The sequence below is a fragment of the Anomalospiza imberbis genome, chromosome 16, assembly GCF_031753505.1.
Source record: "Anomalospiza imberbis isolate Cuckoo-Finch-1a 21T00152 chromosome 16, ASM3175350v1, whole genome shotgun sequence".
NCBI classification, from domain to species: domain Eukaryota; kingdom Metazoa; phylum Chordata; class Aves; order Passeriformes; family Viduidae; genus Anomalospiza; species Anomalospiza imberbis.
Genome location: NC_089696.1, coordinates 8,069,636 through 8,075,679, shown reverse-complemented (window position 1 = coordinate 8,075,679; position 6,044 = coordinate 8,069,636).

Sequence of the window (6,044 nt, the reverse complement as noted above, 5' to 3'; positions counted from 1 at the left end):
TCAGCTGGTAAATATAAAATCACAATTTGGAATTATGTCCATGCCATTAGCACTTTAAAAAATCCCAATTTTCTAATTTTCCTTGCTCTTTTCAAGACCTTTTCCTGAAAATTGTTGATGCAAGTTTGGAGATGCAAGCTGAGATTGTTTCATACCTTAAAGCTGTGGAGGGAGTAAGTGGATGTGAGGGATTTTTGAGGCCAGAAGTATGTGTGAAACCACATTCTGGATGTCAGCCATACACTGACATTTATTCTAATGACTGAAGAAAATATTACAGCAAATAAGATCAATAAGACACAAGGAATTAGATTTTATTTGGTTTTGTTGGGTAAAGAATTATTCTAAAAGCAGATCTGGGTTATATCCACCAGAACTAGAGCCAGAGTTTGGATACCTAAGAGACAGCAACTTAAACTATTTTTTTAAAAAGTACATGAACCAAGGGAGATCAGAAAGGTTCTGCAGGATTGTAATATTTAATTGCATAATATAATAAGCACTGCCATTGGTTATTTCTAAGGAATTGAATTCTTTAACTTGATTTGACACTGTACCAGCTCTGTGCTTCCCTCCCATCCACAGTACAGATGAACTTTGATTTGGAACAGAAATCTGTATGTTGCTATAGGCAACATATATAGGCAGAGGTATTATTTTCTATATAAAAATTAATGAATGCAATAATCACAGATAGCATTCAGTACCAGAAAGAACACAGGCTCATTGACCTAGCATTAAGCTCAAGGCAGGGCTTTATGGATGGAGTTTTTTGCTAATTATTTTGATGGAGAAAGGAAACCTTGCACAGCAAAATGAGGAATAAAAGCTAAATATCCAAATATGTCTGTGCCCCACGTTTTATCCTATTTATACAACTTCCTTTCAGCCTTTATTTAAATGAGTGAAAACTGTAACAACGAAGCCTTGTAACTGTGTAGGCCATCCTTTCTTTATTGAAAAGCAGAGCTTTTTCAGTATTTTGCACTTTTTGCAGTAGAAGATCAGTCTGCATCTCTAAAGTGCGACAGAAGCATACCTAAAGACTGAAAATAGATTTGTACACAAATCCAAATCTGAGCCTGGATCTACGCAACAAACATTTTGTGAAGCATAGCTTATCTTCAGGGAGATGCTGCTTTGCAGCCTGGTAATGCGTGTTTGAGTATCCAGTGCCCTTGTGGCAATGGATGCAGAAAAAGCAACAGCTCATTTGTGCAACAGTCATGTATCCCATGTATTTAAGACACAGCAAGGAGAGCTGGTGCCAGGTTACAAGGAACAGAAGCAACAGAGTTGCTTGTGCTTGTGCTCTGCACTGCCACTGAGCCTTCCCAAGGATAACAGCACATACAGCTGGAGTGTGGAACAGAAGGGAAACTCCATTTCTGACTTAAAATGCTTAAGAAAATTTGCATCCACTTTCCATGTTTATTATAACACAGTAATTTTTTCTCTCTGCAAATAAGGGGCTTCACTGCTGCAGTGACAGGGGGCTGGTTTGGATGGGCTGGGAATGGCAGGTGCTGGTTAAGCTTTGTCAGGCCTGTGTGTGGAGCAGGAGCCAACACACCCACGCCCCTTACACACTTAATGAACTCTGGAGTTCGTCTGCACAGAGGAATCGTCCACGTGTCTCACATCTCACTGAGAAACGCTGCCTGGGCAGCATCCCAGCCTCCTTCCAGAGCCTCTGGTAGGCAGTGGAGCACATGAACAGGCAGGAAGGGTTGGAGGGGGAATTTCTTGTGTTTCACCACAACCTTATTCTCAAAAAAAGCAGTTGGACTCGCTGTGGTGAGAGAGCTGTGAATAAACTGGTCTTACTGATGGGGATTTAATTATTCTGGTATTGACAAAAATGAGAATTAAAGGAGGAATCAACCTGCCAACTTCCACAGGCAGTAAAAAACAGGTTTATCTTTCACTGTGTATTGAGCTCGTAGCTATGATAAATTCAGTAATGGTCTGTGGGTGTTTAGTGCTTTATGATAACTTATCATTTGGCTTCAAGCAACCACGGTCTTAGGCTATGAAGCTAACAAATAAGACTTCAGACAGCATTATGCTGCTAAACTCAAATATTCCCAGAAAGATGGTGGGGGGGGTGGGGAGAGAACAAGGAGGAAGTGATATTTAAAGCAAACAGAGTAAATAATGCAATCAGGTTGATCCCAGCAACAGCAAAGATGAAAGTGATAATGGAAGTTACTGGAGTAAAGCAACAACATATCAAATATAGACAGAAAGCAATTACAAAAGGTATAATAGAAAATTGAAAGGACAAGCTAACTGATGTAAAAAGCTCACAAAAGCTCTGTAAACATTCAAGGGGGAAAAGTTGCTAATAATAATCCATGAAGGCTCAGGGAATACTAATCAGCCTTGAGTTGTTCTTCATTTGTACAAGGACATGTGGGCCCATTCCAGGTTTAAATAAATGACTGAATGACAGAGATTAAACTCATTGAGGTTCTTTTCAAAGTTAAAAAAAAAAAAAGAAGAAAAGTGGGAATTCTGGCATCAGTCAGTAATGCACCAGGAGTAGATTTATGGGAGTTTTAGAGACTTTCTAAAGCCACTAATCTGTCTGCAAGGAAAACATGACTTACCACACATAAAGTGAACCCACCACAGGGTGTGATGTGGGCCAATACTGTTGTGCTCAGCTCAGGAAATTTGCTGCCTTTCAGACCTTTTCTACATCACTCATTTTACTGCATTTACCTTTGCAAAAAGACCAATTTAAATTACCTTCAGAGTGGACAAAAAGACAAATACAGATGTTGTACAAAGCAAGGAACACTGAATAGTAGGAAAATTAGACACCAGTCATCTCAGGGTTCAATTCCACACTCAGCCTCAGCTTTCCTGAGGTTACTCAGATTTCTGGCAGGATTTCAAAAGCCATCTCACCTTCGAAAGCCTCACTGTTTAGTCCACATTTCCTCAGCAGAGGGATACTAATTATGTATTAGAATTGCTAATTCTACAATTGCACTTCCAGTGTCTGAGGAACAAAATTCACATGAAGATGAACAGCAGCAGGAACCAAACTGGTGTCTCAGATGGGCAGCACTGAAGGCCCACAGATTTGCCTATTTATTTGCTCAGTATGGACATTTTCTGATACACAGGACTATACAAAAGGGTAACAGCACAGCACTGAAGTGCCATGTCAGAGGATGGCCTGTTTGCTTAAATTTCATCTCTTTCTCTCCTTGGTGGCTTAGTGAAGCTGGATACGTTCATGTTCTGCTGAGTAAAAAGTAACCTTGTAGGAGGTGGGGAGCCTCGGTCACTTTATCAGCACATAAAGAAGCAACACAGATTTGAGAGATTTCCTCCTGAAATTCTGCCCTCAGGGGGAAGGGAAGCACTGAGCTTTCTATTTTAAGTATTTGTTTTCTTGCTTTTAAATCACTTTTTTTTTTAATTGTTGTATCTTTAACACTGGTGGTGCTCATGCTAATCAAAAACACTTGTTCTTGGAGTGTGACAGACATCTAATAAATAAGTATAGAAATTAAGCTGAACCATCTATAAAGAAAATGTAAAATTCAGTATTAATGATCCATTTCAATCTTAAACAATAGAGTTTTGTGCATCACTGATGAATCAGCCAAATATATGTAATATTCATTGTTACTTTTGACAGAAAAAATAAGTAACGTGTAATGCTATCTCTATCCAGAGGGCCCTTCTCTCATTTCCCACAGAATTCAGCCATTTGCCCATATTTAGCTCACCAAGCAAACAAATTATTCATTTTTTTCACTACTGTGCCTGCAAAAAAGAATAAACACTGAGTCTTGAAAGATTTACTGGGTCACCATATTGTGTTAGTCCCATCCTGCATTTATTCTTTGCATTCACATGAATGAATGAAAGATGCAACAAGCAGCTTTAACTGATGCTTTCAATAATTTGGACAGGGCCAGTCCAACCAGTACTGAAGCCTTAAGAGCACAAACTGGAACCTTGATATGCAGAGTGGGTGAAAGCTGGGCATTGCCCCCAGCAGAGAACAGCAGGCAGTGCTGACCCCAATCCCCCATTTCTGCACTGAGTGCTGCTGCCCAAAGCAGATCCCGTCTATGCTCCAGAGCTCTGCCCAGCAGCAGGGCACAGCCTTCTCCCCAGGGCTGTGCTGAGGGGCTGGGGGCACTGCAGAGGTGCCAGGTACAGCCCCTGCACTCCCCAGTGTCTGTACAAACCCTCTGGCTGTGCCCACAGACACACACCTGTCTGTCTGTCCTGCTTCATGCTCTAAGCATTGCAGAGACCACACTCATTTTTCTGCTTGGGCCTGTGTTTCTAATTATTGGTTTCTATAAATAATTGAAGAAACTGATTCCTTGCCTTTTAGATCTGCTTTAGAAAATTATCTCATGCTTTCATTTTCCCTGTTTTCTCAGAGTACAACTTCTCTGTCAACTGAGGAACTTCAAGATAAAGTTTTTGTAGGAATTAACACTTCAACAGCAGAATAAACCTCAAAACATGGGACTCATAGTCACAAGTGTGATGCAGAAGGCAAAGAAAAGACAGTTTTGAGAAGAGACACTGGGCACATTCTAGATTTAGAAGCAAACATTAAATTAGCAAGACTTGTAACTTTTTTTTCTTTTTATTAGCAGTTCTAATGTTTTAGTTCAATCATCAGTCAGTCTCACAGTTCAGAGATCAGAATACCTGAAACTCCTTTGAGGCACATGGATATGTGCATTTTTTCCTCATACATTCCCCAAAGTAGCAATAACTTTCTTAACATTCACCAGCTCAAAATAAAAATGTACTGAAAACGTACAATTTATCATAAGTCATAGAACACCTTGTCTTTTCCCCATATATTTCATCACAGCAATATGAAATTCAAAGTCTTTAAGTAGAGCATGATAATTTATTAGAGCTTCATCTCAAGCTCTATACATAATGCTTTTTCAACATTCTATATTCTTGTTATGGTCCTGACAAAATTTCCCTCTGAGAGATAGAATCATCACCAAATGAAGTTTTAATTATTTAGGCCCAAACTCTTACAAAGTGCAAAAAAAAGAACAGGGTAAAACCTTCAGCATCCAAATTTCTAAGAATGGTAAGGTTTGTAAGCTTAAACATTTAAATGTAAGGGGAATTTTATTTCAAGTACTGTAAAAGAGAAACATTGCCACTTACTGGCAGTACCAATGTCTTTGCAATATTTGTAAGCATTTCTGTGCATCTTCAAATGCTCTGTTAACCTTTATAGTATTTGTCAATAAAAAGCCCCATTAACATTTAAACTGTGTATGTCCAACTACCTATTTCAAGCAGGAATCAAAAGAGAAGCTGTAAGAACAGGTTATTTATTACAGACTACATTACTGGGACTGTACACATTGGAGATTTAAAAAAAACTCACATTCCTTACAGTTAAAAAACCCAAACGGAAAAAAAAACTCGATCATTACTTGGGAAAAAGGCTGAGCATGGCCTGAGCAGGAGATGTGACCACCATGGGTGAATGGTAACACAGAGAACACAGTACAGCTTTGGAAAGAGTAGTACAGCTTTGGCAAGAGTAGTGCAGCCAGCTGGAGCCACCTCAGGAATACTGGAGGTCTAAAGAGATTGCAATGGACAGGAAACTAAAACTGAAACACTGCTTTTGCAGTAAGAACATCAGAACTTACCTGATATTAACAACTAACCTTACCTGACATTGAGAATTTGTCTTCATTGGGCAAAAACTTAATCAAAGATAACAAACACTGGACAAGAACTGAAATCAGACAGACTCTTCAATCAAGCTGCTGAGCTGGAAGTAACAATGACATAATTCATCAGTCCAGCTATGTCCCCTAAAATTCTGTTTCAAGCAACACTGATTTACTAGAATCCCTGTGTGCTGCTTCTGTAAAGTGAGTATTTCAAAAGAAGGAAAAATCATTCCAGAATCTAGAGACTGAAACCAAAATCAAGTATTATCTATTACCACTGCTTTTATAAATCAACAATAAGGACAGCATGACCTGTTCCAATGAAAAGAAAAAAAAAAGGCA